The 13335-nt window shown below is 42.7% G+C and overlaps 1 long non-coding RNA gene across 1 annotated transcript; it reads left to right on the plus strand.

The window, feature by feature from the left end:
• Nucleotides 1-546: 546 nt before the first annotated feature.
• On the plus strand, nt 547-3259 carry LOC116357816 (uncharacterized). The gene is made up of 2 exons (XR_004205833.1): nt 547-1541; nt 1910-3259. It is a non-coding gene; the product is annotated as an uncharacterized LOC116357816 (long non-coding RNA).
• Nucleotides 3260-13335: the final 10076 nt, after the last annotated feature.

Genomic DNA, 13335 nt, shown 5'->3' on the forward strand with positions numbered 1-13335 from the left:
AGCAACACTTCGTACTCCACTTCCTCCATACAGTGCAATACACTGTAATAGACTTTACATGGGATACATATTGGCTTGTAGAGAGAACTTCTACCTGTCTCAGCTAAAATGGGTTGGAAACTACAGTGTAGGCCGGGTCTCTGCTAACCAAATATGGTTCGTTTTTGAGGGAGACTCTACCAACAGCAGGATCTCTACCAAGATTATTATAGTTTTGTGATTGAATTTGTTTTTATTTCACTTTTCGATTTTTATTTGAAATTGAGTTAGTTTCAGTTAGTTTTCAGATTTGATTTACTCGTTTTTATTTAGTTTCAGTTTGATAAAAACATTTCTATTTAGTTGTCATATTATTTAGTTTCAGTTGAAGTTTTAGTTTTAGGGGGAGAAAGTAGCCTATGCGTGGGAGGGTAGGAGCCTTGCTATGTGTTGCCATCTGATGCACAATCAAATGTCATAAATCAACACTGCAGAGCTCTCCCTGTCCTCTGCCGTGCCTTGATTGTATTACTGTTGATGATATCTGGAAATGTGAATGTACACCCTGGCCCATCTACTGTTGCCAGCCCCAATTTGGACATGCTTAAACCACCTGACAAAGTCCTAAAGCAATGGGACTCCCTAAATGTTTCTTAGATTATTACCACAGCCAGCCAGCTTCTGTGTGTGTGCACGCGTTTCTGTTCAACCAAACAAGATTCTCAGGTTTATTTTTAAGAAGACTGGGTTCCAGAGAAGTGGTTGTTCAATTTCTCAAGTATGATGACAGTTGTCCACAGACAGAATACTGTCTCCACGAACACTTGGGATTCAGGAGCACAAACCAAATCTAGTGCCACAGGGCACAGCTTTAGATAAAAAGCCATCATTGTCTGACAGAATTGGAGAGGTGACTGTAAACATGCCCCCCTTTCCTTCTTCCAGGTATTTCCACAGCTCACGCTGGGCACTTAAAGATGCAATATGTAACTTTTTGGGCGACCAGAAATTTTAGATATAGATATGTAATTCTCAATAAAAGCAAGTTTAAGAAGCAGTAAATATGTTCTATGTGCGCTATTTCTATGCTTCCCATTGTTAAGTTTTGTTTTGCATCTTTTACTTCTGGTTTTGTACACCAGCTTCAAACAGCTGAAAATACAATATTTTTGGTTATAGAAAATTGTTTCTCTATGGTATAGTAAGTCAGGGCATGACTAGGGTATACTTTATACTTTAGGGTATATGATATACTTTAGTATATGTATGTCTATGTTGTATTCTAGTTTATTATTTCTATGTTGGTATTCTAGTTTTCATATTTCTAGGTTGGTGTGCTTGAGATGGTTCCTAATTACAGGCAGCTGGCTATCGTTGTCTCTAATTGGGGATCATATTTAAGTAGCATTTTTTCCACCTGTGTTTCATGGGATATTGTTTTGATTAGTGTATGTTACACGTCTTTGTTACGGTTTGTTGTTTTGTGCGTTTCTAATAAATAAAATGTGGAAACCATATCGCGCTGCAGCTTGGTCCGATCATTATTCCAAGGAACGTGACAGGTACTGGCTTTGAGATCCTGAGTTGAGTTTGAGGGCTCTACACTATACGTGCTTGTTTTGTCACACAAACTGAAATTAGGCTAACTATTCTAATTTTAGCAACCAGAAAATGGTAGAGTGATTTCTGCACAGTGCACCCGTAAGATGGCCCCGACAGACATAGAACCTCTGCTTCTAGCTGCTAAGCCACTTTGTAGTACTTCGTTTTGTGTTCTTTCTTACATTAAAAGTTATATTTCTTATTCCTTAGATTTGTGTGTCTTGTTTTTAATTGTTACATATTAGTGCACAAGCATTTCGTTACACCTGCAATAACATCTGCTAAATATGTGTGACCAATAACATTTGATTTGATAATGCCCTGCCAGGTTGACCCTCCGGCTGGACAGTGACCCCTGACACAATCCTCGATAGGAAAACACATGTCTGAAGCACTGTGGCCAAGATGCTTGCTGGATTCATCATGCTGGCTGGCATCTTCCTGGGGTCCTGTTGCTCCACGGCTGAACTCTGATTAACTAAAGTGCAAAAGTCTCTGTTTCTCTCATCATTGGCTCCATATCTGTTGAGCGAAGTGCCAGACACACTTGGGTCCATCAAGCAAGCTGCTGCAGGGGTTGGATCGACGTTGGCTACCAGAGGATTCAGTATGCATACGACGTGCTCACACTGTGATTTCAGGAGGACCTGTGCCAACTGTCTTGCAACAGTAGTTGACTGCAAGTTCTAGCTTGACCCAGTCACGCTCTGTGCTTGACCTTGGATTTCTTGGCTGTTAGCTAGTGATAGATAGTGATAGTGATGCACCAGCTAGGGCAATTTGAAACATCGACATCTACTTGCAGCATTTACCCTTCTAGATTCAGAAGCTTGAAAACACCATTAGAAAAGTTTAGAAGAAAAAAATCTAAATCTAATTTTCTTTTATTTTGTTTTTCAGTCAAAGATATTTCAGTATAGCAACACTTCGTTCTCCACACCGTCCATAGCCCCCAAAGCAATACACTGTACAATATTATACATGGGGTACATATTGGCTCGTAGAGAGAGAACTTCTACCTGTCTCAGCTAAAGGGGTGGGAAATACTCCGTAGCGTCTCTACTAACCAAATATGGTTTGTTTTGGAAGGGGACTTTGTCGCATGTCCTGCTGCTGGCTTTTCACTCCGTCCCCTCCATAGCCCCCAATAAAATACACTGTAATATACCGGCATACATATGTTCTTGTAGAGAACTTTTCTATCGGTCTGAAATATTACTTGGTTCAACTATTTGTTATTTACCCTGGCTATCAATGGCTTTCTTGCACCGACTGCATTAACTTTGGATGTGGAGGAGATCATTGGGTAAGACATTTGCAGGTAGCATTTCCTTCACAAAAGATTATTATAATGTCACACATATAGCTGTTTTGAAGCCTCTGTTGAAGCAATGGTTGTGTAGCCTGTCCTGTTACACTGCATTTTTTTTTAACTTATGGAAAAGTGGTGATTCCTAAAAAATAATTGTACGATAGGGATTTTTTTTCCTTTATTTCTGCTGTAAATAAGCCTTCCCAGCTATATGTCTTAAAATGCTTGACAACACTTTGTGAATGGACTTTTTCCCATTCATTAACACTGACTTGCTTGCAGTTTCCTGCCTAAATTGCTTAAAAGTTGTTTCGGCTGACAAAACACACTGGAGTGTTCTTGACCTTGCTTGAATTATAGGCTGTTTATCTACTTCATCCACAGAATCATTACACTCCAGTGTTTCCACCCCACTTTAGCTGAGACCGGTATATACAGTTAAAGTCAGAAGTTTACATACACCTTAGCCATACATTTAAACTCCGTTTTTCACAATTCCTGACATTTAATCCCAGTAAGAATTCCCTGTCTCAGATCAGTTAGGATCACCACTTTATTTTAAGAATGGGAAATGCCAGAATAATAGTAGAGAATTATTTATTTAAGCTTTTATTTCTTTCATCACATTCCCAGTGGGTCAGAAGTTTACATACACTCAATTAGTATTTGGTAGCATTGCCTTTAAATTGGGTCAAACATTTTGGATAGCCTTCCACAAGCTTCCCACAATGAGTTGGGTGAATTTTGGCCCATTCCTCCTGACAGAGCTGTTGTAACTGAGTCAGGCCTCCTTGCTCGCACAAGCTTTTCAGTTCTGCCCACAAATGTTCTATGGGATTGAGGTCAGGGCTTTGTGATGGCCACTCCAATACCTTGACTTTGTTGTCCTTAAGCCATTTTGCCACAACTTTGGAAGTTTGCTTGGGGTCATTGTCCATTTGGAAGACCCATTTGTGACCAAGCTTTAACTTAACTGATGTCTTGATGTTGCTTAAATATATCCACATAATTTTACCCTCCTCATGATGCCATCTATTTTGTGAAGTGCACCAGTCCCTCCTGCAGCAAAGCACCCCCCACAACATGATGCTGCCACCACCATGCTTCACGGTTGGGATGGTGTTCTTTGGCTTGCAAGCCTCGCCCTTTTTCCACCAAACATAACGATGGTCATTATGGCCAAGCAGTTCTATTTTTGTTTCATCAGACCAGAGGACATTTCTCCAAAAAGTACGATCTTTGTCCCCATGTGCAGTTGCATACGGTAACCTGGCCTTTTTATGGTGGTTTTGGAGCAGTGGCTTCTTCCTTGCTGTGCTACCTTTCAGGTTGTCGATATAGGACTCATTTTACTGTTGATATAGATACTTTTGTATCTATATCTTCCAGCATCTTCACAGGGTCCTTTTGTTGTTGTTCTGGGATTGATCTGCACTTTTCGCACCAAAGTACGTTCATCTCTAAGAGACCGAACATCTCCTTCCTGAGCGGTATGACGGCTGCTTGGTTCCATGGTGTTTATACTTGCGTACTATTGTTTGTACAGATGAACCTGTTACCTTCAGGCATTTGAAAATTGTTCCCAATGATGAACCAGACTTGTGGACGCCTACAATATTTTTCTGAGGTCTAAGCTGATTTCTTTTCATTTCCCCATGATGTCAAGCAAAGAGCCACTGAGTTTGAAGGTAGGCCTTGAAATACATCCACAGGTACACCTCCAATTTACTCAAATGATGTCAATTAGCCTATCAGAAGCTTCTAAAGCCATTACATCATTTTCTGGAATTTTCCAAGCTGTTTAAAGGCACAGTCAACTTAGTGTATGTAAACTTCTGACCCACTGGAATTGTGATACAGTGAGTTATAAGTGAAATAATCTATCTGTAAACAATTGTTGGAAATGCACAAAGTAGATGTCCTAACCGTCTTGCCAAAACTATAGTTTGTTAACAAGAAATGTGTGGAGTGGTTGAAAAACAAGTTTTAATGACTCCAACCTATGTGTATGTAAACTTCTGACTTCAACTGTAAGTGCTCTCTCTACAAGCAAATATGTATCCCATGTAAAGTGTATTGCATTGGGGGCTATGGAGGGGGCAGAGTGAAAAGCTAGCAGCAGGCCGTGTGACACAGTCCTCCCCCAAAATCTAACATTATTTGGTTAGTAGAGACCCAACTGAGTATTTCCCACCCCAGTTGATACGAGACAGGTTTTTTCTTTACAAACCAATAAGTATCCCATATACAGTGTATTGCATTGCAGTGAATGGAGTGGGCAGAGTAAGGACCCACCAGCACTGTGAATTAAACCCTTTGCCCAGCACAAGAGACCGATTTACATCATGACTCTATTTAGAGTAATTCCAATAACATATATTTGTATATTATTAAAAGTGTACTTTAAATATAGCCTACACATTGGCTTTCAACATACCAGTAAAATACATAAAGTTATCAATTTATTTGTTAAAAGGTGGTAGCAATGCTGTGAAAAAAACTGGTACTGCACTAGATTACTAAATTCCCAATTTAGCGTATCTTTGCAGGGAGATTCTTATTTGAGATAAAATGTAGTCGCGATCGTGCTACCAGCATAACATCCTGCTGCTTGGAGAACGGTAATTTAGAAGACACGCAAAGGCTGAGGGTTGGCACACCGCTTTATGTAGTGAGAGCCCCTGGCTGTGCAGTGCAATAAGTAGGCTAATAACCTGTCAACGTTAATAACGTGTTTTATAACTAAGGTGGCCTTTACAATAGCTTGCACTGTGCAGGATGCGGTTACTTTGTTAGGGGCGTTGGCTTGGTGGTCTGGATTGAGCAGAGACCTTTTATTTTAAAACATGTAGGTGTCAAATTTCTAGCTGCCTTTCACGCTTTGAAAATATTGCTCACTAGGTGGCGTTTTATGCTTGGATCGCCTTAGATAGACTGAAGCTGGAACCTCCAATGACAGAACATGGATTCACTGTAGTAAATATTCTGTAGGCTTTGAAATGGATAGGCTAATGAAGTAGATATTTTTTTGTCATTTTACGTCATTATTTACAATGACTTTACATTGTTCTTCCGGACTAATTGTACACTCTATTTTCTGTGATTTGGACCCACAATCCACATAACCCTCAAATAGAGTGGGCCAACAATACAAATGTAAACAATTGAGCAAATGTATCATAGGTGTTTTGGTAATGATAAGGTAAGACAGTTGTACTAAACTCAGCAAGGTGTTATTCTTTAAATTCAAAGGACATGCACTACCGTTCAAAAGTTTACTCAGTAAAAAAAGAAACGTCCTCTCACGACAAAACCTTGACTCGTCATAGACAAGCACTTTTTGCCAGTCCTGTCTGGTCCAGCGACGGCAAGGCACTACAGAGGGTAGTGCGTATGGCCCAGTATATCACTGGGGCCAGGCTCACTGCCATCCAGGACCTCTATACCAGGCGGTGTCAGAGGAAGTCCCTTAAAATGTTCAAAGACTTCAGACACCGATGCACCAAATCTGGAACCAACAGGACTCTGAACAGCTTCGACACCCAAGCTATAAGACTGCTAAATATTTAACCAATAGCTACCCAGACTATCCGCATGTATCCTTTTTGCACTCACTCTTTTGACTCACCACATGTCCTTGGTTTTGAGAGAAAAGCACATTTTTTGTCCATTACAAATAACATCAAATTTATCAAAAATACAGTGTAGACATTGTTAATGTTGTAAATGACAATTGTAGCTGGAAACGGCTGATTTTTAATGGAATATCAACATAGGTGAACAGAGGCCCGTTGTGTTAGCTAGTCCAAGTTAATCATTTTAAAAGGCTAGTTGATCATTAGAAAACCCTTTTGCAATTATGTTAGCACAGCTAACAGAACAGCTGTTGTTCTGATTAAAGAAGCAATACAACTGGCCTTCTTCCGACTAGTTGAGTATCTGGAGTATCAGCATTTGTGGGTTCAATTACAGGCTCAAAATGGCCAGAAACAAATACCTTTCTTCTGAAACTCATCAGTCTATTCTTGTTCTGAGAAATGAAGGCTATTCCATGCGAGAAATTGCCAAGAAACTGAAGATCTCGTACAATGCTGTGTACTACTTCCTTCACAGAACAGTGCAAACTGGTTGTAACCAGAATAGAAAGAGTGGGAGGCCCCGGTACACAACTGAGCAAGAGGACAAGTACATTAGAGTGTCTAGTTTGAGAAACAGACGCCTCACAAGTCCTCAACTGGCAGCTTCATTAAATAGTACCCCCAAAACACCAGTCTCAACGTCAACAGTGAAGAGGCGACTCCAGGATGCTGGCCTTCTCGGCAGACTTGCAAAAAAAAAGCCATATCTCAGACTGGCCAATAAAAATAAAATAATAAGATGGGCAAAAGAACACAGACACTGGACAGAGGAACTCTGCCTAGAAGGCCAGCATCCCTTTCAAATCAAATCAAATGTATTTATATAGCCATTCGTACATCAGCTGATATCTCAAAGTGCTGTACAGAAACCCAGCCTAAAAGCCCAAACAGCAAGCAATGCAGGTGTAGAAGCACGGTGGCTAGGAAAAACTCCCTAGAAAGGCCAAAACCTAGGAAGAAACCTAGAGAGGAACCAGGCTATGAGGGGTGGCCAGTCCTCTTCTGGCTGTGCCGGGTGGAGATTATAACAGAACATGGCCAAGATGTTCAAATGTTCATAAATGACCATCATGGTCGAATAATAATAATCACAGGCAGAACAGTTGAAACTGGAGCAGCAGAACGGCCAGGTGGACTGGGGACAGCAAGGAGTCATCATGCCAGGTAGTCCTGAGGCATGGTCCTAGGGCTCAGGTCCTGCCAGAGAGAAAGAAAGAGAGAAAGAGAGAATTAGAGAGAGCATACTTAAATTCACACAGGACACCGGATAAGACAGGAGAAGTACTCCAAATATAACAAACTGACCCTAGCCCCCTGACACATAAACTACTGCAGCATAAATACTGGAGGCTGAGACAGGAGGGGTCAGGAGACACTGTGGCCCCATCCGATGATACCCCCGGACAGGGCCAAACAGGAAGGATATAACCCCACCCACTTTGCCAAAGCACAGCCCCCACACCACTAGAGGGATATCTTCAACTACCAACTTACCATCAGACAAGGCCGAGTATAGCCCACAAAGATCTCCGCCACGGCACAACCCAAGGGGGGTGCCAACCCAGACAGGAAGATCACATCAGTGACTCAACCCACTCAAGTGACACACGCCTCCTAGGGACGGCATGAAAGAGCACCAGTAAGCCAGTGACTCAGCTCCTGTAATAGGGTTAGAGGCAGAGAATCCCAGTGGAAAGAGGGGAACCGGCCAGGCAGAGACAGCAAGGGCGGTTTGTTGCTCCCGAGCCTTTCCGTTCACCTTCACACTCCTGGGTCAGACTACATTCAATCATACAAAGACTCGATCAGGGACAGGTTGAAAATGTCAATGAAGACACTTGCCAGTTGGTCAGCGCATGCTCGGAGTACACGTCCTGGTAATCCATCTGGCCCTGCGGCCTTGTGAATGTTGACCTGTTTAAAGGTCTTACTCACATCAGCTACACAGAGCGTGATCACACAGTCGTCCGGAACAGCTGACACTTTCACGCATGCTTCAGTGTTGCTTGCCTCGAAGCAAGCATAGAAGTTATTTAGCTCGTCTGGTAGGCTCGTGTCACTAGGCAGCTCGCGGCTGTGCTTCTCTTTGTAGCCCTGCCACATCCGACGAGTGGTGTAGTACAATTCAATCTTAGTCCTGTATTGACACTTTGCCTGTTTGATGGTTCGTTGGAGGGCATAGCAGGATTTCTATTAAGGGTCCGGGTTAGAGTCCCGCCGCTCCTTGAAAGTGGCAGCTCTACCCTTTAACTCAGTATGGATGTTGCCTGTAATCCATGGCTTCTGGTTGGGGTATGTACGTACAGTCACTGTGCGACGTCATCGATGCTCTTATTGATGAAGCCAGTGACTGATGTGGTGTACTACTCAATGCCATCTGAAGAATACCAGAACATATTCCAATCTGTGTTAGGATAACAGTCCTGTAGCTTAGCATCTGTGTCATCTGACCACTTCCTTATTGAACGAGTCACTGGTACTCCCTGCTTTTAGTTTTTGCTTGTAAGCAGGAATCAGGAGGATAGAGTTATGGTCAGATTTGCCAAATGGAGGGCGAACCAAAGTTTCTCTGCATTAAAGTCCCTGGCCACTAGGAGCACCGCCTCTGGTTGAGCATTTTCTTGTTTGCTTAAGGCCTTATACATCTCAATGAGTGCCGTCTTAGTGCCGGCATTGGTTTGTGGTAAATAGAGAGCTACGAAAAATATAGATGAACACTCTCTTGGTAAATAGTGTTGACACGGCTTCTGCCGAAGTCGATGCCTGTCCTTGTTCGGGCAGTGCTCGGCGGTCGACGTCACCGGTCTTCTAGCCATCATTGATCCATTTTTTATTTTCCATTGGTTTTGTCTTCCTACACACCTGGTTTCAATCCCATTCATTACCTGTTGTGTATTTAACCCTCTGTTTCCCCTCATGTCTTTGTCAGAGATTGTTCATTATTGTTTGGTGTTGTTTGTATTAGGGCGTGACGGGTCCTCGTAGCCACTTTGTTTTGTTTATTTTTTCATGGTTTTGGAGTTATGTTTTTTAAAAGTTATTAAACTACTCCATTTTACCAAGTTTGATTCTCCTGCACCTGACTTCCTTTCCACCTACAGTGTATACACACGCCTATGACAGAATCCTTGACGCAAATATGAAGTCAGCAGAAGGTACCCCGGCCATGGAGGTGGAGGAGCGCGTCCAGGAACATACTGAGAGGATTTACCATCTGAGCGCCACCATGGATCGCGTTGTCCAGAATATGGACCGCTGGGAGAAACCAGGAGTTTTTCCGGCGCCTCCGCCAGCACAACCGGGGTCTATCGAGGGAAAGAGTCATAATTCCCATAATAACTACAACCTAAAACTTCTTACCTGGGAATATTGAAGACTCATGTAAAAAGGAACCACCAGCTTTCATAGTGTAATGAAACAGCAGGGAGCAGGTCTCGAACCCTCGACCTTCTAGCCCGAGGTCCGGCGTGCTACATGCTTTTGCGGCAGAGTCGATTTCCGCGCTTATAAACCCAGGGTCGTTACAATATGTTCTCATGTTCTGAGCAAGGAACTGAAACGTTAGCTTTCTTACATAGCACATATTGCACATTTACTTTCTTCTCCAACACTTTGTTTTTGCATTATTTAAACCAAATTTAACATGTTTCATTATTTACTTGAGGCTAAATTGATTTTGTTGATGTATTATATTAAGTCAAACTAAGTGTTCATTCAGTATTGTTGTCATTGTCATTATTACAAAAAAGAAAAATCGGCCAATTAATCGGTATCAGCTTTTTTGGTCCTCCAATAATTGGTATCGGTGTTGAAAAATCATAATCGGTCGACCTCTAGTTTGTAGTACATCATAAAGCAGGTCTTGTCTTATGTGAGCTAAAGGACTGCAGACTCATTAACACTGCACATGAATCAGAGCAAATAACTAATCGGTCTGGCTTCCTCCACCTACTGCAAGGCCAACAGTATGGCCATCTGCTCCGCCGTATATACAGCCAGAGGATCTGTAATACGTTTCCTGATTGCCACCCCACATTCCTGCACTACAAATGCTGACCCAGTACGTTCTGTCCTTTGATCTTTTGAACAATCTGTGTAAATGGTCACAAAATCCTGATATACAGTATCCAGACATCTATTAAACAAATCAGATGGATCAACACCCTCCCTATCTTTCTTTAGTCTCTCCAACACATCTAGATTAACTACTGGAGGCAGGAGAAGCCAAGGTGGATTTCCGCCCTGAACTACTACTTCTTCTTTGGTGGGGTTTATCGGTGGCAACATCAAACGTTATGGTGCATTACCGCCACCTACTGTACTGGAGTGTGGGCCAGAGACAGGGAGAAACTAAATCCTACCTGCCAGCCCTGTTGCTCTTAAAAAAAGATAAAATATTTGAGACTATATCTAATGACTTTCTACTCAATATACTCTTTAAAAAAAAAAAAATCCTGTATCCCTTTCTCCCTCATTATAGATCTCAGCCTCTCTTTCCCTCTGATACTGCCCCCACTAACACTGTTCTCACCCAGTTATTCATACCATTCACATCCCCTCTCATATCCACCCGAGCCATCACCTGCTCACTCAGCTCCTGAAACTGATCCCACTTTGCCCTTCCAAACACCCACCTGTCTACTCCATCCACTGACACTTCCTCCTCCCCCCAGCCTACTGTGCATACTATACCTCCCACTCACAGATTCCTGCCATCGCACTAGATACCAGAGTGAGGACCAAGGCAGACTCTTTCCCTGTGGCCACATCAAACCTGGTCCCTCTGCCATCATTCTGGCACACCAGATCTTTAATTTCTATCAGATTTTCCATCAGTTGCCCATTTCCATCCATCTGTTCCCCTCCAGCGCGTGTTGTGGGCATTAAAATCCCCACACCACAATACCTTGCTTATATTCTTGCCCTCAACCCTCTCCAGCACTTCAAGATCCAATATGACAGGGATTATAGTAGTTCACTACAACTAGCACCAATCCTCTGAATCACACCTCCACCACCACATATTCCTGTTCAATACCTTCGCCTAGCATCCTGTAGGGAAGTCCTTGCTTTATTAAGGTGACCCCCACCAACACATCTCTGTCCCTCCAAACCACTATATATCCCTGTATGATAAACTCCACATTCGATTTGAGCCATGTTTCCTGCACACAAATCACATCAGGCTTGGCTTGCATATCTACAATGAACTGCTTGAACTCCTGCTCATTAGCCAACAGGCTTTGAGCATTCCATTGTAGTATTACCACTATAACTAAGATCCAGTAATGCATGACTCCACCCTCAGCTGACTGAGATAATCTCAAACCTCTTTCATGTCAAACCTTTCATCCTCAGATGTCTCCCAGCAGCTTCCACTATTAGCTGAATCCTCTCTGTTTTAGACTCTACTTTAGCAGTGCTATTGATAGCTCCTGCTATGAGCGTCACCAGCTTTCTCTTATCTATGTATACCATATCGCCTCCTACCTGCCCCGTAATCCCCGGTTTAGATGCTCCTAACCCTCTCTCCCTTGGACCTGCATCTCCCTGTACCTGGAGCACCCTCACTTCCTCAACATGACACCCTTCTCTCCACTCCACAATATGAGCACTCCCACAGCTGCAGCACTTTGGTTGTACACCCTCCCCACACTTCCCATACTCATGCTCCCCTCCACACCTGGCACACCTCTTTTTCTCTTTACAGGCTGTTGCCACATGCCCAAACCTCTGGCAGTTATAACACCTTAAAGGCTTCGATATATAAGCCCTCACATAATAATTACTATATGATTGTGGACTTCAGGAAACAGCAGAAGGAGTACACCCCTATCCACAGCAGAAGGAGTACACCCCTATCCACATCGACGGGACAGCAGTGGAGAAGGTGGAAAGTTTAAGTTCCTCGGCGTACGCATCATGGACAAACTGAAATGGTCCACCCACACAGACAGTGTGGTGAAGAAGGCGCAACAGCAACTCTTCAACTTCCGGAGGCTGAAGAAATTTGGCTTGTCACGTCAAACCCTCACAAACCTTTACAGATTCACAATTGAGAGCATCCTGGCAGGCTGCATCACCGCCTGGTACGGCAACTGCACCACCCACAAACGCAAGGCTCTCCAGAGGGTGGTGCGGTCTGTACAAAGCATCACCGGGTGTAAACTACCTGCCCTCCAGGACACCTACAGCATCCGATGTCTCAGGAAGGCAAACCATATCATCAAGGACAACAACCACCCGAGCATCTGCCTGTACACCCAACAACCATACAAAAGGCGAGGTCAGTACAGGTGCATCAAAGCTGGGACCAAGAGACTGAAAAACAGCTTCTATCAGACTGTTAAACAGCCATCACTAACACAGAGAGACTGCTGCCTACATACAAACTTGACATAATTGTAATAAATTGATCACAAGTCACTTTAATAATGTTTACATATCTTGCATCACTCATCTCATATGTATATACTGTATTTTATACCATCTATTGCATCTTACCTATGCCACTGTCATTGCTCATCCATATATTTATATGTATATATTCTTATTTAATTTCTTTACTTAGATTTGTGTGTATTAGGTAGCTGTTGTGGAATTGTTAGATTACATGTTAGATATTGCTGCACTGTCGGGAACTAAAAGCAGAAGCATTTCGCTACACTCGCAATAACATCTGCTAACCATGTGTATGTGACCAATAAAATGAGATTTGATATCCGATGGTCATTTATTTGTCAGTATCCGGTTCTAGAAGTGCAACAGAGTAGACCGGTAATCTACCCTAACTCCACCCCTCGT

This window comes from Oncorhynchus kisutch, linkage group LG27 (assembly GCF_002021735.2).
Source record: "Oncorhynchus kisutch isolate 150728-3 linkage group LG27, Okis_V2, whole genome shotgun sequence".
Taxonomy (NCBI): Eukaryota; Metazoa; Chordata; class Actinopteri; order Salmoniformes; family Salmonidae; genus Oncorhynchus; species Oncorhynchus kisutch.